This window comes from Passer montanus, unplaced genomic scaffold, assembly GCF_014805655.1.
Source record: "Passer montanus isolate IOZ18808 unplaced genomic scaffold, ASM1480565v1 scaffold218, whole genome shotgun sequence".
In the NCBI taxonomy this organism is placed as follows: domain Eukaryota; kingdom Metazoa; phylum Chordata; class Aves; order Passeriformes; family Passeridae; genus Passer; species Passer montanus.
In genome coordinates, this window is record NW_024366792.1 from 238,156 (window position 1) to 265,861 (window position 27,706).

At 39.8% G+C, this 27,706-nt stretch overlaps 1 protein-coding gene across 4 annotated transcripts in view; it reads left to right on the forward strand.

Annotated features, from left to right (window-relative positions):
* Window positions 1-27,706, forward strand: part of PLPPR1 (phospholipid phosphatase related 1) — a 118,072-nt gene that overhangs the window by 13,914 nt on the left and 76,452 nt on the right. Inside the window, exon 2 of one of the 4 annotated variants that reach the window (XM_039709581.1) lies at window positions 8,934-9,015. The exons of the other annotated variants lie outside the window; for them this stretch is intronic. The gene's annotated coding sequence lies outside the window, so the exon portion shown is untranslated. The remainder of the gene's footprint in view (window positions 1-8,933; window positions 9,016-27,706) is intronic. 4 annotated transcript variants of the gene reach the window in all.

Below are 27,706 nucleotides of genomic sequence, written 5' to 3' on the forward strand. Positions count from 1 at the left end.
TCAGTGTAGGCTTACCTCTTTTTTTGCTGTCACCTTCCATTCTGCTTTGCTACTGTTGTCTCCTGTCCTCACAGTCTTACGGAAAGACAATCAACTCAAATTAGCTTCTCTGCACAAAAAAAAAACAAAAAAAAACAACAAACCAAAACCTGAAGCTTTTTAGAATGTGTGACATCACACTGAAGAGCTGCTAACACCAAGTGACTTTTGCAAGTTTTACTTCTGGTGATTTGGCCAGAAAGCAAGTGTTGGGGATATAAACTGTGTTGACAGAAGTAGAAAGGGTGGGTACTTGGATGTGTTTAGGTCAGGAGTTGAGGGTTTATGGAGAGGCTGTAGGTAAGTTTATTATCCTGCAGTTTGCTACCACCCGCCGAGTACCTGGAGGCTGCTGCTGTCAGGTGGGATATTGAGTGTGATCTGTGACTGCTCTGATGCTTTTATCCCAGTCCTAGTGTCAGTGGTTGGAAGCTCAGTTTATCTGCTGTTGAAGTGGTACAGATCGGGTGTCTGAGCTGCTCATATTTCCAGTGACTACATGCTTTGTAAGCATCACCCTGAGCAGGCTACCTGAGAAAATCAATCCTAATGTTGTCTTTTCAGGGCTTGAAAAAGCTCGAGGTGGGTTCTACAAGAGATAGGTGTTGTCTAGATGTGGATGTGAAAGGACAGACTGGATAAAAGAATTACAGTGCTTTCGACAAAAACAGTGGTAATGTAACAGAAATTTGTCTGAGGAATGGTGTTTTTATCATGGCTTATAGACCATAGTACAGGCTGCTGTATTCCTCAAGGGTCCAGAGGAAAATGAGGAAATTTATGAGGAAAATCAGCCTAGAAACAAAGAGCACTTAAATATTTTAGACTCACTTTGCTACCCACTTATTATTATTGCAGCATAGCTGAGTTTGGTAATGAAATATGCCAATTATAGAAGTTTTCTTTCTCAAAACTGTAGGGGAAATATATTTTTGAGGTCAATTGCCTTGTTGTTTTTGGTTTTTTTAAATAAGAAGCTGTAGTCCTTTTTAGAATGTTTTTGAAAATAGATTTTGAGGAAAGAACAATTATCATGGTCAAAATGAAACATATTTCAAGAAAGCCAGTTTTATTATTCTTCTAATGCATGTGTTTTTAAACCCAGCACATGAAACTGAAAGGCATATCCCCTCTGTGCGTGATGAAATGGAAGAATTCGAAAATTTAGAAGGAAAATTGTTACTATGAGAAAGTATATGAAATTATATGAAATTAGTTCATGGGCCATACAGTCTTTTCTTGCAGATTTTGTTTAACATAACCTGTTCCTAAGTAGCAGGTTTCCTTTTCACCAAAAGGTTATCAATAATTGACATGATTGCCATCCCTGTCTTCATATCAGCTCAGACTTCAAGTGGAATATTAACGAGTGTCACTTAAATTGGATCTTCTCTGGAGGGCCTTCAGTCTTTGGGTAAAAGGTGGGAGAATATCTTGGCACTCCAGTGCTTTTTATCATCTCTGCCATTCCCTGTGAGGATGTGTTTTCCTTTATTGTTGGAAAACCTGGTCTCTGACCTGTGTGCAGCTGCCTCACCAGGACCAGCTGTGAGTGCTGTTTTCTGCTGCCAGTCCAGATGTACCTTCTACATCCACAGCTGCACACAAGCCCAGCTGGAGACGCTAGGCCAGGCTCTGCTGACACTTGCATCTCTGTCATCTCTGCGAAAGCTTGTGAAGAAGAGCAGAACCCAGACCTGTGGGTTCTCTGATGGATTCCACTTGCCTGTGCCGTGGGATTCATTTTGTCTCTGCTACAAACTCACCCTTGAAACCTCTCTCTGCACTTAACTTCTACCCTCTGACTTAGATTCTCTCTGTAAAAGCATCAAAGCTAACATCTTCTGTCCTTCTCACTTCACAGTGTACATTTATTTGCATTGGCCTTCTTTTGCAGTGATACCAAAGCTAACGTCTACAACACATCTCACTTGTGCTCTGTGACATTTCCATTTCACCATAGTCACAGTGGAGTGGTTTGTAGGAGTCAGGCAAAGAAAAGTCAGAGTGCTCTTTTCTTCCCTAAATGCAAAAGAGGGAATGCTGCACCAGTGGTGACTGTTTTGGTGATGTGTAGCTACGTTTCTGTGATGAGTAGCAGTGCTTCTTCACCTTGTCACCCCTAAAAATGTTTCATAGAAAATATTCCCAGAGCCATCCAGAAGCTTAGAGGTGAGATTAGTTTTAGAAATGCAGTCTTTCAAAACAATCTGGTTTCTCAGTTAGGGTTTTAATTAATTTCAGTGAGCTTGATTAATCTGAGCACACAATAAAGAGATGGACTAATATACAGGAGCAGATTTTACTGTTAGCCCCATCTTCTTCTTGGTATTACTATGCTCTTGTCCTCTGTGACCACTGATCCAGACAAAGTAAGTTGAGAGAAAAAGCCTCCTGTTTCACCCCAGCTTTGCCACCCTCATAGTCAAGAATGTCTTCTCAATATCTAAACCTGTCCTCTTTCAGTGTAAAGCCATTGGCCCTTGTCCTATCAGTCCATGCCCTTCTCAGAAGTCCCTCTCCAGCTCTCTTCTAGCCCCTTTCAGTACAAGAAGTTTCTCTTATCTTCTAACCTTTTGTCCAGGCTGAACCATCCCAATTCTCTCAGTCCTCCCTTTTTGCACTGGGAGTTTAAACAGTTAGAACAGCCTTTTTTTTTCTCAGCTGGTTTTCCTTTGGCTTTTGTTTGTTTCATACTCCCTAAATGTTCTGTTGTTGAGCATTGTCCCTGCAAGTGTGAATTAGAGAAATTTACTTCATTTCACCTTCCTAATAGTAATACCTGACTCTGACAGCTGTAGCTTTAAAAACAAGTCAGACTGTTAAGAGTGTAGGGCACATAAAGCAGTGCAGAAGTTGAATCTCAGGTGGCAGAAGGTGAGGTTAAAAGTATCATTGGTCCCTGATGCTCCACAGCCTGGAGCATGGGCTGGAAGTAGGAGTTTCTCCTGGTTTATGATTTTTTGTGTTATATCAAATTGGGGTCCATCCCCTACACAAGAGGCATGTGAAATCTGTTTCTGCTGGCTGATCACCCAAGTACTGTGCCTTTTTTTTGGTGCTACTGTTCTGTCATATTCTTCCTTCTTAACCCTCTGCATCTTGTCCCCACATATGCAAAACTCACTTGTTTTGTCATTAAAGTAAAAATGCTATAGGCAATACTTTTTAAAAGAACACCAGTGAGTATTCTGGACTATTCAGAAGTATGAAGTCAACCTTTCTGGTGTAACATTTTTTTTGGAAGACAAATGTTTTGCTTTCCTTAGACAGCATTCTGTTGTTTAAAAGGTGACCATCAAAACCAGTTTCCAGCTGGAGTTGCATTCATTTTCTTTGGTGGTTCAGGGTTCCCAGCCAGGCTACATCCATGTAATACAGCAAGGTTTCCAGGAAGGAGTACAACACTGCCTTGGAATGGCCCATATACAACTTCTTTATAACATTCTTTCACCTCCAACCATTTCAGTCCAAGGAATTCCCAAGTTGGATGTGATTTCTGTGTACAGAAGAGAAAAACAAGCATGTATTTATGAGGCTTTAATTCCCTAGACAGCCACATGAGCAGAGAGAGAGAGATGGAAATAGCTGAAGCAGATTTATCTATTAATTGGAGGTGACATCCATGAAAAATGTTTTGTGCTTTTTTTGCCCAGCCATGCTTTGCCTACCAATGTCTTCACAGCATTAATCACAGCTAAAAGGTTCTGTGGGAAACCTTTTCCACTAGGTTAAGAAATGCTAGTTGGATATAGACTTAAATGTTTTGTCCTTATTCAGAGGGTTTGCTTGCTGGATAGAGGGAAGGAAGGCTGTCAGCAGAGGGTTTTAGCCCTGGAAAGGAAGCAAGCACCTCCAATGAAAAGATGTTTATGTTTTCTTGCTATTAAGGAGCTGTAGGTATGAGATAGGCAGCTGCTAATATTTCTAGGGGCAGAGGAGGCAGCTTGTAAGTGGCCTGACACATGGGCAAAGGACCTGTCTGTGCTTTTAGCTGGGATCTAGGTTAGGAGGAGCAACCTTGCATGCAAATTCAGTGATGAGAGAGAAGCGTGGTTTTAGGTGGTGGCACAGCAGGACCAGAAGGACATCTTTGGTCTTGTGTCAAAGGGTATGGTGCTCCCCCTATGCAGGGCAGGGAAGGAAGGACAGGACAGTACTGTCCAGAGAAGGCAGGGAGACCTAAGAAGGATCATAAGGCTGCGTGTCTGTGTGAATCCTTCTAAGGAGCACTGATCTCTAATGGACTTGTTGGAGAAACAGTGAGTTTGTGCATATGAAAGTGATTTGGTTTCTTGGTGTTTTGTGTGCTTATTACAATGCAGGTCTAACTGCTGTCCTCACTATGCTCTGTCCCCTATTTCACAATAGGACCTCTGATGGGACCTTCTCACAAACAAATCCAAAATTATTTTGTGCCAGCCCAATTTACACACGAAGCCCAAATCCCCAGAATGTACTACTGGTTATTCTTGTTTTATCTCCAACGAATTTCTGGTTCGTATTTGTAATAGCAACAATGTGACAAAAAAAAACCTATTTAAACATCGGCATGTCTAAAAGACTGTAAATCAGGCATGTTGAAACAAATAAAATGATGAGAGCTGAAATCTGTTAAAAAAAATCTGTTTGTTGCAGAGCCATGGCCATGTGGATGTGATTGTGGAGAAGTGTTGCCTGTAGTTTTGGAGGCATTATTTCATTGAACAGTGGCAAGGAGTGCTTTGGGATGTGTGTTGCTATTCACAGCAGTGTCACTTGAGCAGGCACACAGAGCTTTGAGGTTAAGGTTTCCTGAAACATCCCGGCTTGGCCTAATCCAGGCTAACCTTTCTCACATAGCAACTGATGGTGCAGTTTGTACAGATGCCAGTAAATTAAGAGTTTCAGCCTAATGCTGTGGAAAATCTTATACAGAGAAGTATTGTCACAGTTGGGAACCACTGCCACTGCCATATTAGACTGGTTCTCAACCATTCCATAAAGGAGGACTGACCCAAGTACTGAGACATTATAGCAATGACTGGAGAGGGAGAGATCTAAAATCCCTGCATCATAAATGTAATAATCAGTACAGTATTGTCAAAAGACAAACATCTGAAAAAAGATATTACTACTAAGCAATAGCATAGAATATTGTGGTGTTTGGAGTATATTTGGAGTATGGCATATTGAGGTTTTCATGACATAGGAAGTTTTAACAGTATACTTGAACACATCCTTACTTTAAACTGTTCAACAGTCTGAACTTAAATGCTTACATCAAAACCTTGTGGGTTTGGTTTTTTTTTGGTTTTTTTTTGTTTTTTTTTTTTTTTGTTTGTTTGTTTGTTTTTTGTTTTTGTTTTTGTTTTTTTTTTAACAGGACCTTTCTAAATGGCAGAGCTAATAAAACCAAGGACAGTGCAATTACCTTCTGTTCAACTGCGTTTTCTTTGAGATTTAACAATGAGATATATTGTATTTATCTTAAATATTGCTGCATGTAGCTGAAAATGTGATTTAGTTTGAATGAAGGGTTCTTCAGGTCAAACGAAACTCACTATTGTGGTTTATTCTTAGTATTGGGACTGGTCTAGGTGCTCCATTTGCTTTTATTGGAAAACATCTTTCCTTTAATACCACACAGGTCTTTTTTGTGAATAAACCCACAGTGTTAATGCATTCCCTGACTTTTCAGTTGAGGAGGCGAGGCCTGTTGCAATATGAATCCTGAACAGGAAACCCCAAATCCCTTAAAGTCACTGAATGAGGTCAAAAGCAAAATTTCCAGGCTCCTGTGGAGTGCTCATTAGGGCAGCACAGGCATCACAAGTTTGTGAGTACAGGTCAGGTAAAGTAGCTGCCTTTTGGCCAGTTCTACTTATCCTGCAGAAGGGTATCTCCTGTTTACCTGCCTGATCACTCTGGCATCATTTATGTCAAATCCAACAGAGTTTGATTTGTAATTGCCCAATGCCTATTCTTTGACTACAACTACATAACTTTACAGTTGTCTGTTTTGCTGAATATTGCTTGGACTTAGTGTGTTATGCAGTCAGCCCCAATGGAAGGAAAATCATCTACATCCCCATTTCTTGGAGACACGTCGCCCTTTTCTCCTTGTGCAAAGGTGATGTGATTTCCTCCATCTTGCTGAGCTGAAAAGAGCACGGAGATTTCCTGGGACCAGCAAAGGAGGGAATGGTAGAAGGGTCTGAGGCAGGTGCTGCATGGCAGTGCAGGGGGTGCTGGCAGCTGTCCACTCCCTGCAAGCCCTGGCAGAGAAGAGAGCCATGAATCAGTGCCCACAACATCTAAGGCCAGGGAATGTGTAGATTGGGAATGCTGGTTCCTCCAGTCCTGCTGGGATTTAAGCTGGGCACACAGAGCTGTGTGATTTAGCAGACACAGATATGACAACATCCCTAGCAAACAAGTCTTGTAACAGTCAGCTTGATTTTCTTCCTTCCTCTCCCCCTCCTTGACCACATCCTTTGTAATATCCAGATAAATCTGTGTCTGTCTGGGCTTAGTTTCAGGATTTCTGCTGGAGGGTGATCAATGTCCATGTCTCTGCTGGGGGATGCTCAGGGCTGGTTGAGCCCACTGCCAGACAGCTTCCACCAGCTCCAAGCTGGATGGTGATCTGGAGCTGGTCATGACCAGCCCAGCCCCCAGCCATACACTGCCAAGTATGGAACAAAAGGTGGAATTGCTGAAGGAGCAGAAGAGTGAGGGGAAAAGAGTAGGGAGCGGGAAGAGCACAAAACAGCCCCAGGAGCAAGTCTTGTGGCAGTCCAGGACAGTTCTTCTGATGCATGTTTCAGCCTGGAGGAAGAACCCAGTAGCAGTGCCGAGGGAAGCCAGCATGTCCTGATCATTTCCAGCCTGTCTAAAGGGTGTGTGGGAAGGGAGGTGTTAACACACCACAAAACTCTGCCAAGGAAACACCTTTCACTTTCTGAATTCTCTTTCATTCTTAGGGGCTCTGTTTGGATACTGTAAATATCTGATTTAATGTTTTGTTTAGCACTAGGAAAACATTATCTCAATCCAACAAAAAAGTGCTGAATTGTGCAGGATCTGGTTCTCTCCTCAGCTGTGTGAGGAAAGTCACTCATCTCAGGCTTGTCTGTGCTGATTTGTATGAAACGCTTCTTCAAAATTGCTTAAGGATTCTGTAAATGCAGGGACTACAGAGGCAACATAGTTCTCCCAAACAGTTCTTGATCACTGGCAGCAGGTCCCAGATTATAGAGATTTTACCTTTTCATAACACAAGGTTAGCCACAAAGCAAGCCCTGAAGCCCTGAACATTTTTAGAAACAGACTGGCTTAGAGTAATCGATTTTTTTTCCCCCTGGATCTGCCACTGCTCTGCTCTCACCTGTGCTGGAGAACTGCTAGGCGCTGCGATGGTGGTGCAGGAGGCCTGTGAGCACATCCTGGCTTGGGCAGTGATGCATGCCTAAATGCAGGCTCTCCCACATTCACCTGTGCTGCTGTGTGTCTTTCTGCAATGGCAATTACAGTGTTTCCACGCTTGCAGGTGAAAGTTGCAGCAGTCTGTGATCCTGGTGAGAGGTGGGGGTTTTCTGCCAGGCGCCTGTCTGTGCAGTCACCTACAGGCCTACTGTCATACGCCAGTATGTAGCCCTTTGAAACACCAAGCTTCAGCTTCCACACATACGCACAAACCTGCTAACAGCCTCCATAGGAGTGTAAGTTTCCAGAAAAAACATGAAGTTTCTTGATAGCTGATGACAATAATATACTATTTCAGAAGGAGGCTTCAAATGGTGCTGCTAAACATCACTGAGCAAAGCCCCTTAATACAGAGTGATCACAGAAATGTCACTGAAAAACAAAAAAGGGCACATCTACTGTAAATTGCAGTGATGATGTAAAGCAGTAGGACATTGCTATCTTCTTAGGCTACTGAAAGATAAGAAATTATTCTGGTCCCAGTCATAGCTCAGGTCTCTGATCCTGTTCATCTCATTACCCTGCTGAGCAAACAGTAAAGCAATTTCAAATTTCAAAACTGATACCCTGCTGGATTGGGGTAATGCCTTCTAAGATATAAAGTGGAGCATGCTTTATATGCGTGTCACTCTTTATCTCCAGACTTCTCTTGCCTTCAAATGCCAAGTTGGGCACCTGTCCCTACCCCTCTGTTGTTAAAAGAAAGCTTGGTTTCATGTGGACAACCTTTTACAGCTGTTTGAGAAGATGAAATCAGAGTGGGATGACAAACATTTTTTAGCCTTATAGTTACAGTTGGAGACCAGCGCAACACATTAAAAGATCTCTTTTGTGTTCATATTTCAGCCATTTCAACAATGCTGTAGAGGAATTGAGAATTTCTATGAAATTACAGTAAGATGTCTTTTAAAACTGGCATGATTGATGAATGACAACAGGAAATATAGTTACAGTCAGCTGCCATTAGAGTTAGAAAATCACTTGTGTAGTGGTTTTCTGTTCTTGGGGTTTTTTCCTAATGGAAAGGAATAATACATAAGGCCACGTTAGAAACAAATCCTATGGTGATTTCAGGGTGGTAAAGGACTGGTTTTATTTTGATAATTAATAGATATTCAACATATTCTTTCTCGGAATATAAGCCTTTCTCTTTCTAGCTTTATTGGAATGCCATTTCTGGCTTTGAGAAACTTACAAGTGCATAAGCATTGTATATCAATCAAATGATGTACAAAGTATTGTATATAAAATAAAGCCATTGCATTCTGCCTTCGGTAGAAAAAAAAAACCCTCACACCACTTTGAAATCCACCATAAAAAAGACATTACACAGTCTAAGATCAAAGAAAAGATCTTACTGTCTTCTTTGCAAAGCAAATATTTTTAAAAATCTGTGTTGTCTTTAATAATTTCTTTTTTCCTTTCAGTGAGTTTTAAAATGTACTGGAGATTGTTCTAAACTGAAGCAAACAGAGCCTCAACCTTCAGTATATGTGCTAAGAGATCCAGGTACAACTCCAGCTATTTTTATAAGTTATTTATTATCATTGATTTTTGAGTTATTCATTGATTTTAGCAGGTGTTTTGAAGTGATCTTGCTATGGCTAGGTGTAGAGAGTTGCCTGATATATTAAGCTGCCTGTAAAAAACCTGTACATGTAAAAAGGCATATCTCATGTCAGAACAGTGCCTGACTGTCATTGGTTCAATTCTGAGTTCAGATTCCATCCAAGGAAAAGGAAATGTCCCTTTATCTTCTGTGTTTTAGACAGTTGGAATCTTGACATTTTGCTTTGCATTAAAACAGGAGTATTTTGGTCTTGTTCAAGTTTGTCACATAAAGCATTCTTTAAGGGGGACAATCTTCTAAACGTAAAAATCTCTGTTAGAGAAGAATCTCTTACAGGATCCACAGCTAGGTGTTCCAGCTCTTCAGACAGCTAGGCCTTTTTTGTCTCTTCCTGATTTTCTTATTTAAAAAAATCACCTTACTGTCTATCACTGAAGAGATGCAGAGCAAGTAGCATAAGTTTGCACTTGTGGTTTAAATATTTTTTCAGACAAATAACTAGATTAGCCAAGATAGAGTGTAATATTCAGCTGACAGTGGCCTGATGCTCTTTGTGTTTGGAGTTTCTGTAATATGAATTAACAGTTCTGACCTTCTTTGTTGTGTCTGTATTGAGTTTGAAACTTCCTTTTGTCCCTAAGCTGGCCATACAATTTTCAGGAATTCTTATGTTGCTATAGTTTAGCAATCATAAAAAAGTCCTTGAGTACCAGTAGGAAGAAAAGAAAACACTTTGTGGACCTCTCTGATGGAGAAATTCCTTGTGATCAAGAAGAGGGAGGCTGGGTTAATGGAAGTGATCTGAAATAGAGGTTTCTGTCTTCCCTTTGGAAATGAAACAACTGGGAAAAAGAACACCACTGCTTCCTCCCTCTCAGGACAGGCCTTGGACAAGAAACCTCTTCAAGGTCTGCTAAGGAATTAAACATTCATAACCATGAGATTTGTCTTCACCTCTCTCTCTTCAATCCCAAAAGAGGATTTTGTATAGTTGTGTGTGGTTTATTTGGTCTTTCAACTTTCACTTCAGCAAGAAAAAAAAATTCATAAAGGCTATGTCATCTTCATTTGAGACTCTTATCCCACTGGTGTGGTTGGAAGGATATTCTAAAGCAATATCCATGGTACAAATTCTTTATGTTTTATTTGAATCTTGTGAATGGTGTTTCTATGGGAGTCACCTGATAGTTGGGCAGAATATGAAGGAGTGGATAAGTGGTGTCATAGAAGGAAGAAAAAATACAGCAGAAAAACTCCTGTGAGAAAGCAAAAAAAATTTGCATTTTGAAAATTACAAATTTGACTTCATATTCTCTGTGGACTTTGCTGGGCAAGCAAATGCTGCCAACAGTGGCATCTGCTGCAGGACTGAAGATATGGCTCTTGTGGCCTGGAACTGAATCCTTCCCTTTTGTCATGTGTGGATGAGGTGCTTGATGCTTTAGTATTATTATTATTATTATTATTATTATTATTATTATTATTATTATTATTATTATGGTAGAATGTTGGGTATTGAGAATACTTCTTTTAGATGGGAATAAAGTAGTTTAGACAATGCCAGAAGTGAAGCATTATTTCCAAGCAAAAACACAGCAGAAGATAGAGATCTGGTAAGTGCAGATTCTTTTTAGAGCTGCACAGATGGCCCAGCCTCACAGCAGCAGGAGGATGGGAACAGCCCTGTGTTTCCTTGCGTTGCAAACAATGATGACAGCCTTCTCCAGTCCTTACAGCAGGCCGAGGGGCAGACCTGGAGGGGAACCCACTGCAGCTGGGAGGTGTAAGGAGTACAGATAGTGCCACATGAACACTTGAACAGTGCAAGCGTAATGAGCAGCTTTCCTATTTACCATCCTGGTCAATGAAGGTACTACAATGAGGAATTGCAAAATTTCCAGGAATGCACAAGGCAGAAATAGCAGGCAAATCTGTAAGACTTCTGATTTGTCAGGATCTAGCCATTGTCTGAAAAAGTTGGCCTGCTATGCACTGTAGTCTTTTCATAATGAATATGATGTGGGCACTGTGCCAGGATGTAATTATTCAATACGATGAAGCAAAATCCTATCTATTTTTCGTGTTTATGCATCAAATCTCATGCTTTAATTTTATTTTCCCACATGCCAAATGAAATTTGATGTGTTTTATTTGAATATAATACTACAGTTTGTGGTATTAAATGGTACAAAAACATTTGCATATGATAAGTGTATTGCAGACTGCCTTTGAAATTCCTTAATGAAAAGAAAAACAAAAATTGGAAGTTCTCTTTTTACTAATGGGGCTGTGTAAATAGAAAAACTGAATTTCATACCACTAAACTAACAGGTGGATTAATAGTGCCATGATCTGGAACAGGACAGGCTGGAATATATTGATTAGAAATCAGCAGTTTCACTCTGTCAGTACAATAGCTTAAGGGCAACATGATTTGGTTTTGCTTTTATCTAGAATAGGGCTTTACATTCTTTACCAATTAGACCATTGCTTCTTTTTTACAATGCAGAAAGTTGCTGACTTTTGAAAATGAACCTGCACAGAGGATGATCTGTGTGCATTTTGTGAGAAGCTGCATTCTCTAGCTTCTGTAATGCATTTATGGGTCACAGTTAATCTGAATTCTTTTGTCTGATTGCAAAGTAATTCTTAGAGTTAGCACACAGTGTCCATATCTGCTGGATGCTTTGCAAGGACTTGTTTTCTTTTATTTGAGGAAGAATACAGCAATATAACTTTCATGGAGCATGAAGGAACTGAGTTTTGTTCAAATATATGGGAAGGCATTTGTGAGAAAGTTAAACCCAAATGGTTTAAGCAAATTACTTATAATTATGACTCTGTGTCATTTTTGGCAGTACCTTTCTCAATAAATGGTTTCTACAAAATTTCCCACCTGGCTTAGACTTGAGTATCTGCATGAATTTAGGAATACAGTGAAATTAGTGTGTTTTAGTACTTGGTGCCTTTGTAACCTGTCAAGGACAGTCACTTGCCTTTAGTTTAATAGTTAGGATAACTGAAGGGAGCAAGAAGGATTCTGATCATGTAACTGAGGAAAACTGTACAGAAAATGGTGCTGTTCCATGAGCTCGATGAATTCCTGGCCTGACTAGAGGGACAGACTTAACTTGAACCAGAGAAAGAGTGAGTGTCTGTGTAAGGTAGGTTTGGGTTTTATTTAAGTTGGTTGTATTTTTGAAGATGTGTGTGGGTTTTTCCCCCAGAAACCAAACTTGGCAGAGTTTTTCTGGCATTTTGGAAGGGAGTCAGGGTATTTTAAAAAAAAAAAAAAAACCAAAAAAAAAACCTGACTGCTATTTAGAGGCTTGTGCAATAGGGAATTTAAGCCATATCTCCATGGTTTTTTCGGATACAGCATGAATTTTTTCCAGCTTGAGTGAGAGTTTCTCATCATGCTGTCACAACTTACCCTTTTAGCTTTGGCACTTGTCTCCAGTGTGTGAGACAAGAGGAGTAAGTGGGGTTGCAAAGGACTTGCTTTCTCTGCTGTGTTTTTTTTTCAGCAGTGCAATCCTAGTAGTGGGTCACAAGAAGTGTTGTGCTGCAGTTATATTGTTGACCACCCTGAAATTTTCTACTAACATACCTTGGGAAAAGAATAGTTTTGCCATTCTGCAAGAGATCGGTAGTGAAGAAAATGAGTTTGATAGGTTTTAGTTTGCCAAAAACCCACACAACCACTTGCTTCCATCTCACTCAGCTTTATGTGAGAAGCTGTAGCTTGGCTGTCATCTTTCCCATTTCATCTGAGGGACAACACTGTAGTAGCTAGCTCACAGAATGTTTTGGACACGTCTCTTTGGAATTACAAATGCTGAATTAAGAAAAATAAAATGCCAGAAGCACAGGGATGAAGTGACTTGCCAGGAGTAGGAACAGCCAGTCTGTCCAGGGTCCCAGTCAGGTGTCTCAGATGCATGGGAAAGGCAGGCCTTTTAGAAGGCTTGCCTAACACTGATTTTAAAAGCACTGACATCTACCCTCAGAGGTGAAAGTCTTGTGATGTATTTTCTTTCTTAGCAGCAGCAGGCAGCCCTCATGATGAGGATTGGAGGCAGGCAGGAGCTCCCAGAGGCAGCTGTTGCTGGATGAGCAGGATGAACAAGTATATGCCTAGAGATACTTCATTATGTTTTTCTCTAGATTAGTTGGGTTTTTTTTGTTTTAATGTGTTGCAGAAAATGTGCCAGTTTCCATGGAATGCTGAACAGTCAGAAAACAGAGTACAGTAAAAAGAGGGAGTGATAAATAAATATGTCCACGAGCTACTTCGTGAAGTGCCAAAATGTAGAGCTGGTGGGTTATTAATTTTCCTCTGTCAAATGTGGAGCTGTTCTTCTAAATAGCTACCACTTCATTGTAGTGCAAGGGAAGATGCAAATCTGATTACTGTGACATGTAGAAAATTCTGCCGGCATTTCTTTCATGCGTGGAGAAGATATCTCTGCTCTCAGGAGGAGAGGACACTGTCTCCCTGCTTGTGGAAACAAAAGTGTTTTCATATGCAGCTGTTGGGAGCCCTGTTCCATTAAATGAAAATTTAAAAAATCATGAGCTGCCTTGGCACCAGTTAATTTCTGTCATTATATGTTTTATAGTTGGCCACTTCTGTGTATGGATCAAGGGAGAAAAATGTCTGTGTTAGTGAAAACATTAATCTGAACTTCTGGACCTGGAAATGGGCTATTTTAATAAAGATAGGTATTGAAAACTTATACAATTTTCAATGCAGAATGAAAATACAAGTTTACTGGTTTGCCAGGTTACAGTATATAATTTTGGCAGTTCTGTTTCTAGGTCTAATGCATGAATGTTAGAGAATCATAGCCATTTTACCTCTGTAACACTGTGAAGAGGGAAGGGGGATCCTGATTTGAGATAAGAGAGTCTTCTAGTATAGAAAGAATAAGAAATCACAATATGGAACAATATGGAATTCTATTATACACTGTAGGCAAATACAGTGTGAAAAAACATCCTTAAATAATCAAAAAGTGAATATAGATAGAGCAAATATACACAGATATTTCAAAGTGAGGGGTCTTAGTTGGAATTATGAATATATAAAGCAAAATCGTAACTCATATAATATTTTCAGGCCCTCACATTCTCGATTCAACTTAAAATTTTGAAAATGTCAATCTTTCTAATCTTTCCAAAGATGTGAAAATCCTGCAGTCATGCATGGAAGTAGTAGTAAAATCCCATTTTTCCTATGGGACCCTATATTTTTTGTTCTAAAGCTGTTTATTGCAGCATTTCCATGCTTAATTCTAGGTTTCTTGCGTTTTTGCCAGGAAGGGTTTGTGGGAAGCTCCATAGCTCTGTCTGGAAGAACTTTCTCTCAGGCTTCCCTGGATGAGGGTGATACCTTGGCCAAGTATAATCTCATCAGCTAACAGATACTTTCTACAGAAGAAAGAGCTTTGTTGTACTAAATATAGTCCTGTTTTGATAACAGTTTTGTCAGCTGATTTCAGCAGGCTCAGGAAATGCCTGTTGTGTAATGATCTGTACAATCAATGGCATCCTTTCCAAAATCTGAACGTCTGTTTCAGAATGATAAAAACCTCCCTTTTTTTCAAGTCTAATAGAAAATAATAGATTTGTTTTTCAGAAATTCCACTTGGAAACAATGACATGATTTTTCAAAATGAAGTGGCTTTAAAAAGGGCAGCAAGTTGGCATATTCAGAAGTGGTTACCAGGTATGTGAATATAATTATGCAGCTCCTCTTATTTTTACAGACAACATTAATAAAGGTTGATGAGTTCCACTGCATCTAATTACTGTGTCCAGTGGTTCTGAAGATGGTGAGCTGATTCCAAACATAGCTGCCAGAACTCAGAATTTCTTTTTGCCTTTTCCACTCCTTAATTCTTGTACATGACCAATGTAAACTTTCTCATTATGTCTTCCATGTCCTAATTAGGAGGGGAGGGCAGTGAGCACTGTTTGGCTATAAATGAAGGTAGTTATTTATAATATGTTATTGTCATTTTGGTTGTCTTTTGGTTGCCTAACAACCACGTCTGAAGTTGAATCTTAGAAATTACAGGCAGTGACTTAGGATCATAAGTGAATTGTTGAGGTGAAAAATCTTTCATCTACATTTCTCTGATGCAATAGATACAAAATATTTCTTATTTACTAACATCTGCTTAGTTAAAAACAGCAGAAAAAAGTCAGTGATAAGAAGGCATGGGATGGAGTGGCATTTATTTTTACAGGAACTCATACCAAAAATTTCAACGTGCAAAAAAGTCATGCTTCCAAAATTACAGGTGAAATTTTGAAGAAAATTCTTTCTGTCATGCATTTTTCTTTGTTTGGAAAACTTACCAACCTTTATACTTCTGTAACACAACCTGATACATTCAGTATAGATGGCAAATGAACAGCTTTGTGCTGTTCTTCAAAGCTTTCTAGACCAGAGCATTCAGTAGGTTTGTTGCTCCCTATCTCTTATTTGGCATCTTTTTCCAGTCAGACTTTTGCAGATTGTGGCAATTTATCAAAGTACTATGCCTGCTGCTCTGAAAGCATTTCAAAGCTCCCACCTCTGAAATACCCACCCTTTAATTTGCTGGATTCTGAACTGAACTTTCAACTATGTCAGAAAATCACAGAAAATATGAATATGTTTAGAAATAGGCTTCTTTCATTGTCTAATTTTCATGGTATCATAGTGGTGGACACAGGCTGGGATGTGGGAGACTTTGTTCCTGCTGCTCATCTCTTAATGGACACAGTTGTTTAAAAATTAAGAATTGTATTTGTTACTACAATGATTTCATATTTTTCAAGAGTCAGTAGGTGTATAAATATTGGAGAGATACATTTCCCATTAAGCACTTCATCTACTCAAGCACTTCTTTTTTTTCCTTCTTTTTTTCCCCTTTTTTTCTTTTTTTTTTCTCTTTCATTATTAAGTGGCTTATTCTTCATGACGTTATTTGCCAAGTTTCTAATCATATGGTAAGGCAGAGCAATTTTGTGGATTGACTCTCCTGGATATGTAAGTTACTTCTGCTTTGGGTCTTCATTTGCTTTGGGGATTTTTTTTTTCCACTTTAGAAACAAGATTTCGTGGGTTTTCTAATTTCCCTAATAAAATGGAAACTTTTGAAAAGTAAGTCTTAATGATGACTGGAAAAGGTCTTGGGTGAAATTTTAATCCATGGGGTTTTTTTCATTTTGGTGGGGTTTGTTGGTTTAATGGAGCTTTTTTTTACTTTTATTGTAGTTGCTTATGAAACATCACATCCTGTTCCTTCACTGCATTGGTGTAAACACATAATAATGATGACTGCAGGTACCAAAGCAGATGTAAGTCCTGTGAATTACATCTATAGGACAGAGGTTACACAGGGAGTTCACAAAGAAAGATTAAAGAATGCTTTTGTCTTCAGTGGACAATGTGATGGATGAAGAAGGTGCTACCATAAATTGAGGGCAAGTTTTATACTTGGCAGGATTGTTAGACTTCGCCTCTGTATACACAGAGTGTGAGGACACCCTGGGAATGCAGTGTCTGCATTTCATAGGAGCTCACAGGCTTTCTGCCTTCTCCAGGCAAATATGTTTGCACTGTTTGAGTATATTAGGTGCAGAAATCATTACTATTGAGAGACTGGAGTTTGAAAATTTATGAATGTGGTAATGAAAACAGAGCAGGAGAAAAAAAACACCATTGCTGATGACTGGCAAATGAACAAGCTTTGAAAATGGTACTCCAACAGAATCCTCAATTACTGTCCTTAAATTCTTGATTGTAATAGCAAACACTTTAAAAAAAGGACCCTGACTTTTTATAATCAGGACTTGTGTTGCTTGAATGACTCTTTATTCAGAAGTTGTACAGAGGGTCATGGAGGAACAGAGAACAGAAGTAACAAACATTTAAATTAGCCAAAGACTTATACACAAGCTTGTATGTATGCAGCAGTTCTTAAAAGCAAAACTCAAGCCTCGTGAGACTATCAACGGTTCTTTTAATCTCATTCTGATTACTTAGGAGTATCTGATGTTGCATATAAGACTTTGTACTGTTTTTCTGAAATCTGCTCTGAAACACACTTTAATGTTCTAGTTCCTTTCTTCGTAATTGTTTGCTTCCCCTTTCAGTTATTCCTGAGATGGAGCAAATATTACTAACATAAAGTAACTTTCTCAGTCAACTGATATTGTTTTACCACTTTAAAAAGTCTTATCACTTTATTCTTGCTAAAATAGTCTTCATCTTTTGCAATTCATCAAAGAAAGATAGAGAGAGACCAAATCAGATAAGCTGCAAGTTCACTGATTGTAAAGAATTCACCTTTTTTTGCATGTAGATACTTCTCTTTTGAGCACTTAATGATAAAGAAAATCTGATGGGTAGGTTAGAAAGGTAGTTTCTAGTTTCACTTACTGAATGTTTTGCAGTTTTCTCTTTAAAAAAGACTCCAGAGTTCTACTTTAAAGATTATCCTTTGATTACAAGTCTGATCTGGCCTAAGGTCCTGTGTTAAAGGTTCTTATCTTGGAGGAGGCTGTATTTTGTACTGAGGATCAGAGCTAAAGCTCCTGCAGGTTCTCCTGACATTGCCTCAGTGCCCGTCTGTTCACACCACATGGCCCAGCATTTGGTTCATGCTACCTTGACTAAATGGACCCCTGGGATTTACAGAGTGGCTTCAGAAAACAGGAATCATATGCAAGATGTTTGCTTTAAATGGATATTTGCTTTAAAGGTTTGCACATTTTGATTTTTAAAATACTGTGCTTGAGGGTGTATTTGCTTGCAAGCAAGTCCTATTTTGTTTCTTCTTCTGGAGCAGGGGTTTGGTTTCTGTGCATGCACAAAACCCACACGACTCATTCTTTAAAAGGTGCTCAGTTCCTTCTTGTTCATAGTATGGATCATAGTAGGTGTTAAAATGGTTGTCACCAGCTGCAGAGTAATGAGAATCTGGGTTCCTTGTGAAGTGGAATAATTTATATTCACCACCACTCTGAATGTGCCCTCAAGGTGACAGATTCAAAACTTTTCATGCATTAGAAAACTGCCTAGTGCCAAAAAAGGAATATGTTTAATAGAATAGTTATTCTTATGAGAAATGCATTTCGATGCCTTTTATCTTGCTGCAAACCCTTAAGGTGGAAAAGGATGCGAGCTTGGCTGTTACTATATCTGAGAATAATTTGGCTTTGTGTGTAGAATTAGGACTAATATATTGTTCAGTTTTGAGTCCTAAGCCTAACCAGAATTCTAAGTTAGACATGCAATCAAATCTGTGGCTGCATTTCCTGCCATTTTGTCATCACAAACAGGCAGCTACTGCTTTAAAGGATACCTGATTTCCATTGGTGGAGAGCTTTATCTGAAACGGAGCTTAACAGACATATTGGCCTCCTTGATCCACAAACCTGAAACGGCTAGCTGAGGGTGTGAAAAATGAGGGAAATTACCTTATTGTCCCCATCTCTGGGAGGAGCGATTTGGGCTTTGGCTCATCAATAGCCATGTCTGCGAGGCAGGGATGGCAGTCACTTGAGGTCACACCTCTGTCAAGGACAGTGAGTGGGCAAAGGGTGCTGGGCTTTTGTTGTTTCTTTGTTTTCATCCAAAATCTAGGGGCTGCCTTGATGTGGGGCAGACTGGTGCCTTGCTTCTTCAATCTGAAGAAAATAAGGAAAGATGAAAGATGGAGGGATGGAAAGAGGAGGAACAGAGGAGAGAGGGAGGAGAAGGTAGAACAGAGCGAGGAAGTCTCTTTTCAAGTGATACAGGAATAATGTTCCTAGGAGTAAATACAAGATCTTTATATTAATGAAAAGTGTATTTAGGATGACCAGAATTTATAGCATATTTGGAGTTTTTGTTTTGGCTTTGTTTGTTTTTGATAAAGCATTTCACTTGCAGTAGCAAATCAAATTCTCCAAGGAGAACAGTAACAGGAATAGAACAAGCAGAGAATTAAAATCTGGTCCCAGAGGTATAAAACCACAATTTCTCTTGTCACAGAATAGCAAGGGGGAATACACTATGCCTGGGGAAGGGTGAGCTGTTTTCTGTGTTTGTCATGATCTACAACAGCTGAAAAAAGGAATCTTTTTCACTGACTTTTGAGGCAAGGCAAGAGGTTTACCAATACCAGCCAGGAGAACCTCTCAACTGGTAAAAACTACCCTTGCAGAACAACTTACTCACTTAGAAAGCAATTCTGGGACATATTTGTTTGGGTTTTTGGTTTTTTGGTTTGGTTTTTTTTTTGCAGCCCTCCCTCTGCTTCCTAGAATTTAACTTTTAAGGGATCATAAAATATTAATGCTAAATACAGACAGAGAGGACATTCACCAACCCATATAAAGGTTTACTGAGCCTGTGCTTGATCTTGAGAACCTGTGAAGTCCTAAATATTTAAACTGAAAGAGATAAGGGGAAACGTGGGAAAATTGGTATTTGATTTGACATCATCAGAAAACACTGCTGATCCACAGGTAAGAAACTTAAACTCTCAAAAGAAAAATGGGAGAAAAGGGAGGAGATAAAAACTATGCTTATACGTTTAATTTTGTATTTTGAAAGTTGGAGTGTGAACAATCTTTCAAGGTTTTTTGTTGTGTTGTTTTAGGGGGTTTTAGCTTATTAAGAAGGCTTTTAGCTGTAGCGAATTGAAAAGTGTTCATGCTGAAAATTGAATTAACTCATTCAAAAACAATAGCTTCCAGAAGTCTGAGTTCTTTTTACCTTTGACTTCTTTCTTCTCTTTCTTTCTCTGACAAGCACACACAAAACATGCACTCCATCACCTCAGGATAGTGAAAAAGGTTTTGAAATTCCAAACGGCTTTTTCTTGAAAAGTTCTGGTTTTGAAAAGAAAGCCTTTGCAGAGTTAAATTCTTTGGAGCTTTTAATGGCTCTATGTAATTGCAGCATGTTCTCTGCTATTTTACATTATCTAATTTTAGGTGAAGTGTCTTCATGGCCCTTGGGAGGACATTTCGCAGTCTCAGTGCAAGCCTACACTTACAAGCATATTCCATGCTTGCACCTAAAAGAAAAAGAAAAAAAAAGTGAGCAAAGAAAATGTAACTGCTGCAATTTTAAGATTGACAACTAGTTGGTTGCTGTCACCTATTTTTTTTTTCACTGCCAGTGTAGGAGGCAACTAACTGAACAGCAGCATTTAGCACGTTGCTTCAAGGATCAGAGGTCAGTGTCTTCAGGCTGAGAAGTCTCTGCGGTATAGGCCAGTGAAGGCTGTGATAATGACGTAGTCATTTATTTCTGTGTGCTTTTTCTTTCTTTCAGTTTAGAGCATAGCACTTTTTAAATTATATTAAGCTTATCTAAACTGAAGGTGAAACAAAGGCATCTGTTCCCTGAAATTTGTACTGATTTTAAATAATTTACCCTTCACACCATGGATTTGTTGGTCTGGGTGTGAATAAAGGTACTTTTATAAAATCGTCTAGGTAAGGGACTTATTTTCCATCTGTTATTCATAATAGCACGTGGACTCTCATTCCCACCTCTTCCCTCCTAAACTTCTCCTTCACCTTTGTGATTATCATAATACCTGGAGGACAGTAGGTTTTGTTAGTCAGACACTATCTTGGTATATGTGAATGAGAGAGTGAAGGCATTTAGTGTTTGGGTAAACAGTAACAATCGTGTTTCACTCCAGTGGTTTTGAATCAGGCAGCCTCTTCTTGTCAGACCATATGCTGCAGTATCTCAAAAGAAAATGTCATTTGTGAAAGTGGTGTTTAACAGATATTCTTCTACATGTGCACCATTTTTCTTTGTGTGTGGGGCTAGTGAAAAGAACTGCTCCCACAAAAGCATTTCTACTGGCACTATTGTGCTTCAAAAACAGAAGGAAAAAGCCTTCTTGCGTTACATCCACTGGAGTATGGGCAAAGATCTGCTACCACCCAGAAGGAAATGAAAGCATTTTCATTCTTCTGGTCTCCAAAGACCATGTGCATAGCATCTTGTGTTGATGATAAGGTTGTACAAAATGGGTTTATATAATTATATTTCATGCTTGTTTTAAAGCCATTGTTCCCAGTGTCCGTTGGCCACATAATCTCTGTCTCTGTTTTGATTTTTGTTGAAGTTCCACTCACAATGCTTTAATTGAAAAGCTTTGTGATAGGAAGGTATGCATTCCAAAAGCTAGAAAAACCCAGGAAATTATCAGTTGAGGAGAGGAGTATTCTCTTAAAAATAATAGTTTTCAAGTAAAAATTGTAAGCTATTATTATCTCTCTCATGATTTTAGACTGCATATATGTAGTTTGTCACTTCTTACCTAAGGGTACTTGAAAGGCCTATTTTAAAGTCGTTCTAAAATATTTTGGTTTATAGATAATCATCAGGTTTCATGATTTAAGGAGCAAAATCGGTTTAATGATTTAAGGAGCAAAATCAGTAACAACATCTACCAAAGCAAAAATTGATATGGAAAATGCAGTGGAGAACACATTCAAATTGAAGACAAAATTAGTGAGGTGAGATCAAGTTAAAATATGATGGGAAATGATATAAGGTGCTGGGTATTACCAAATCCCATCACCCCAGTTAGTGAAATATTCCATGACTAGTAACTCTGGAAGGAATTCAGAGAAAATGAAAAGGAATAACCATTTCAGACTGATACTTTTTTTTTTTGTTAATTAGATAATGGGTTGTTTCCTCTCATCCTTGTGCAGCCTATATGGGATATAGGAAATATACCTCCTATGCAGAGCCAAGGGGTTATTTTCTAATCTGTCTTAACAGTTTAGTCAACACGCACCAGCTGCTACTTTGGTAGAAATTATGTGAGCAGTGCAAGTTATCTGCTTTTTTTTTCAAGTAATTCCTTTCAATCAATCAAGCAAAATTGTTACGTGCACCTGCCAGTACCTGCCCCTTTCTCCTGCATACTGGCCCTTCTGATGACTCTCTGAGTCCTTTGGTTAGTGGCCTCAGTCTTTATCAAGAAGAGGAGATCATGGTGAGCCATCAGCACCTCGGTTCTGTAATTCTTCTTCTTTGAATTTATTTTTCAAGCTGCTTGTTATATTTGTAGAATCATCAAACAGTTTGAGCTGGAAGGAACCTTCCAAAGACCCTCTAGTTCAAATCCCCTGCCATGGGCACAGATATCTTTCAGATCAGGATGCTCAGAGCCCTACCCAGCCTCACCTGAATATAAGTCCATGATGGGGCATCCACCACCTCTCTGAGCAATCTGTGCCACTGTTTCACCACCCTCATTGTAAAATAATTTCTTTCTAATATCTGATGTAATTGACCCTCCTTCATTTTAAAACCGCTATTCCTTATTTTATGTCAACAGCCCTCCTAAAATGTTTGTCCCCATTTGTCTTATAGAAATGTCACAGTAAGGTCTCCCTGCTCTTCTTCAGGCTGAAAAATCCCAACTCTCTCAGCTTTTCTCCATAGGAGAGGGGCTCCAGCCCTTTGAGCATCTTCGTGGACTCCTCTGGCCTCACTGAGGCAGGTTCAGTTCTTTGCTGTGCCGGGACCCCAGAGCTTGAGGCAGCTCTGCAGGTGGGGTCTCACCAGAGTGGGGCAAAGAGGCAGAATCCCCTTCATTCTCTGCTGCCCACAGTGCTTTGGATGCAGCCCAGGACACAACTGAGCTACCAGCACCCATTGCTAGGTCACGTCCAGCCTCCTGACCCCCAATACCCCCAAGTCTTCTCCTCTGGGCTTCTCTCGGTCCTTTCTGTGGGACTGACCTGACCGAGGAGCAGCATTCTGTATTTGGCCTTGTAGAATTTGATGAATTCCCAAGGGCCCATTTCCTGAGCTTGTCCAGGTCCCTTGGATGGCATTCTGCCTTTCAGGCCTGTCAGCCTCATCACTCGTCTTGGTGTTATCTGTATTCACTAAATTACATCCAAGCTTGTGGATTTATCAAAAATTTGCCAAGATTAGTTTGGACTTTATTGTTTAATAGCAATTTAATAGTAGAGCCCTTTCTCTGTAGTGGGCCATTGACTAAGGCATGTTTGTATCCTCTCGTTAATGAGTGTATTAAAGCAGCAGGGCTCAGGTGTGAATTGAGAAGGTGACCCAGTTCCAAGGTGGAGCCCTGCTACATCTCTGGGACTCTGCTTGGTTGACAGTTGTGAATGAGGTTTAGACCCACAGTTATTTTTCAGTCTAGCAGTAGATGCTAGCAGGGATCTTGCACTTCATTATATTTCATTTCACCTTTTCTACATTCTTTCAAGTCTTGTGCAAAGTTATTGAATTTCACAGGTCAAAAGTTTTCCTATCGCGACATCTTATGTTTCCAGATGTGTTCTTCACTGTCTTGGCAGCTTATCTTTTCTGTTTCAATGAAACCTCTCTTGCAGTGCTCTGGTGATTAATGCATGCCTTTCTTTTTAACCCTTTGTCTGCTGTTTCTTCTGGCTTCTGTCTGCTTCCCTCTTCCCTCCACTCAGATTCATGTTTTCCTTATGCAAATCCTAATAGTTTTGTTGCCACTCTCCTTCTGAAAATGTTTTTTTTCTGACAGGCCTCTGCTCTCTTTTGATCCATGCAGAGATTGTGTCTGTGTCAGAAGAATCAAACTGACCCAAGCATTTAGATGGGCTTTGTTAGATCCATTATTAGTGTGTTAACACAGAGCTCAATCAGGGTTTAGCTACAAGGCTTGGCTTCTGTCCTCAGCAAACCTGTGCACTTGGTTCCTGCAGTGCCCTAGGTGCCCTTAATATGATTTGATATTAGTGATATTGAAAAGTGCTGACTGACTGTTAGCAGTCACATGCACTTCTGAAAACAGCTTCTAGAACTTAATTTGTCTTCAGATAATTTTGGTGGGTTACCTGGACTGGCAACAATCTGCTAGATTATTCCAGGGAAAACAATGTTCAGAGAAATGCAAACTTTTTGATCAGTTTATTCCAGTCATACTTACCCTCAACAAGCAAACACATCTGTAGGGAATTAGAAGCCTTTATTTTAAAATCTGTCTTACTTTGCGGCACATTCCTATCAGTCATTGCTGTGACCTTAGAGAAGGTGCAACAAAAGGCAATGCCAAAGAGTAGTTGTGAATACCTTTGGTGTCTGACTGGTTCAGACTGCACAAACTTCAGAAGCTGAACTTTTGTTCAAAGGAACACATCTTCCTGGTACCACTTGTGTTGATTTTTAGTGATGTTTTCATGTAAGAAAGCTGTGCTAACATTTTCTGAGGTCTATGAGGAGCCCTTCTAAAAAAGTTCTATGTATTGAAAATGTTTTATTTTTGTCTCTTGCTTTCTAGATAGTACAGATTAGGACTTCCTTTGGGAAGAATTCTGGACAGAGAGATACATAAATCAAATTGTCTTTTCCTGCCTGTTATGAAACCTTGCCTGATGATAAGGAACATGCTAGTTTAACAGAGGAATGAATTTTATTCCTCTGACAGCAATGTCTTGATAAAAAGAAAATAGGAAATCTCACCCAAGTGAAGTCACTAGCAGACACTGTCAGCACGCACTGTTCAACTATTGGTGCAAAAGTCATGAAACTGCTTCTGACTACATCTTCAAGTTTTCTGATTTTCTGTGAGTCCTGCTATGTTCACAAATCATCACTGAGAGAGACTCAAAGATAATTTGAAGAAGCAGTGCCAAGTATTAGCTTGGGAGAGTGTATCTGCAGATGTCTTAAAATGGCTGTGGGGCTTATTTTGCACTGTGGAACGTAGAACTGTTACAGCTGGGAGGAACTGTAAAGCTCAGGGACACCTTCCACTGTCCCAAGCTGCTCAAGGCCCTATCCAGCCTGGCCTTAGATATTTCTAGAGATGTTGAGTCCACAGCCTCTCTGAGCAGCCTGTGGTAGGGCCTCACAGAGAAGAATTTCTTCCTAATACCTAATCTAAACCTAAATCTACCACCCTTTATCTTAAAGCCATTGACCCTTGTCCTGCCACTCCACGCCCTTGTGAAGAATCCCTCTCCACCCTTTTTGTATTACTCCCTTTAAGTAATGAAAAGTCTGTCCAAAGCCTTTCTCCTTTTCTCCAGGCAGAAGAGACACAGGTCTCTCAGTCTTTCTTCATAGGAGAAGAGCACCATTGCTCTGATAAATATAGTGGCCTCTGGTCTTTTTTCAACAGGCTGGGGACCCCAGAGCTGGGACTGTAATGGATATGGATGTCTGTGGTAAAAACCATACACAGAAGGTGTTGGTAGCCCTTTCAGCTTTCTGTGAGAGATGCTAACATGGTTACTTTCTAATTTTTATATATTTGTACATCCACTGGGAGTGGGAGAGATGTCAACCATGTGCCTGTTTATTCAGGTTATAAGGTGGGAAAAGGCTGTTTGTGTCTGTTAGCAAGCATTGCCCTCTCTAGTTCTGGTTGTTGGTATGCTTAGCTAGATCATACAATCATTAAGGCTGGAAAATATATCACAATTCCAAGTGTGCTGAAATATTTCCAAAATTTTCCATGCTAGGAATGTGTGATATATTAAATCTGATGCTTGTCACAACTTCTCTTTCTTAGATTTCATCCTGCTACTTGTTATCACCACCACCCTAAATACTTCCATTTCTTTTTTGGAAGCTGCATGTGTTGTTTGGTATTTTGGAGCTCAAATATCTCTTTGTAAACAGCTCTGAAATGAAAAGATCCTTTTGGAAGTAACTCTCATCAGGATAAAGCTGCAAATTTATACTTTCCAAAAACTTGGAAAGCACTATCATATGTTCCTCATCATTTGGGGAAGCTGACTGTGTTTAGCTGTCACAGTCATTTTTTTATGAGCAAGTGCCTCCTGTTGTGATAACTGCTCTATTTCTTATCATGGGCCTCTTTAATGTCAATCATTATTAGTGAAAGCTTTTCTCCATGGGACCAAACTCAATACAGTGGATCTTCTCCTCCCCACTGTCATCCATCTCCCTGTCAATTTCCTGCTGGCTTTTTTCCTATGTGCCAGGATGTGCAAGGAGGTGGGATTTGGAAAAACTCCAGTTTTGTCGGTAGGAGTAGGTAAAAATGTTCAGCTACTGCATACAGGGAAGAGGTCCTCTGGGTCCAATTCCTGTTCATCAACACTGAGAGAGTGGTTACGCACTCATTAATACCAGATTAGTGCACTGTGGATTGCCAAGCAGTGGGAAATTTGGGCAAGGTGGGCCTGTGGCTGCTGAAGACATTGAATGTAGAGTCTGGCCTTTCTGTGGCTTTTTGACAGCTGTAGGAGGACAGGCAGCACTTGGTTCAGAATGTAACCTGCAAATGTAGTTAACCAATTATCTCATTTTTAACAGTTCTTAATTACAGCTGTTCTTAGTGCCTGACCAGTGCATTGAGACACAGCTCTGGAATCTTTGATCCAGGGACTGGGAGGCTGAGTGCTGAATTTCTAGTAAAACTGAGAGATAGTCTTAGCTGTTACGGAACTCTGTTATTATGGAAATGTTGTCCCTGCCTTTGGTGACTCTACAGTTAGATCACCATTGCTTTGAAAAATCCAGGCTTGACCATTTTCGTGGCAGTTGTGCTCTCTGCAGGGATCATTAATGCATCCAACTGCAGGAGGAGCAGAAACATCTCCCAGTGGATGAAGTTGTCACTGGCAGTGCAGGGCAACAACGAGGTCAGTGCTTGGACACTTCTAAATGATGAGCAGCTGGGACCAGCTGGGGATTGAAGTTTCGCGTGGGCCCCTCAGGTACCTGGTCTGCAGAGTTTGGATGTCTTTTGTGGAGAAATGGACACAGGTTAAAGCACTTTTTTGTTTTGGAGGAGTCAGGGTTAGTCTCTGCTCTGTTGGCCAAGATGCCAGCTGTCATACAGGTGTTGGTTGCTTCTATCTCCATTTAAAATGGGAAGCAGATGCATAATGATGGCTGCTAAATTGAGCTGTTGTATAAGATTGCTGCCTGGCTTTATAGATTGGATAATACAATACTTCATGATTGCACTGGAAGCTCTGAGAAGAAATGTGAAGTTTCTTATAATCCAATCATCCGAATCCATCAATATAGTTGGGTCTGAAATTTTATTTTAATTTTTACCTTGAGTAGGCTTTTCTGCAAAGTTAGATAAAGAATAGAAAAGCCAGGAACATCTGTAAGAGAGAGGTCAGCAAACACGTATATATCCTCTTAGAGTTATGACAGTACCAGAGTGGAAGTGGGAGCTTGTTCATGCAGCTCCCTAAATGGTCATTTACTTGTTTTTCATTGGAAAAGAAAGGCCACCTAGGGATGTGGATTATACTGTGGTACCAACTCTTAGAATCCTGCTTCTTTCAGGACTGTCCTGGATATTGTCCAGGAGTTTGCAAACCTGGCAGAAAAAACACTACTGTCCTGCGAAGAAACCAGATGTGCTGGGGAATAGTGGTAAATAGGACAAGAAACTTGCAAGCTGAAGGACAGAAAACAAGAGAGGGAAGATGAGATAGAGCATGTAAATTGGGAGAGAGTACAATTTAAGATTAATTTTGCAGCAAAATAAGTTAGAAGTGCTGTGCATTATCAAAAAACCCATAAGCAACTCCACTATGACATTGTGGAGCTGAGGTGGGAAGTTTTGAGTGTAGCACTAACGGAATGCAATGCCTCTCCCAAGCTGT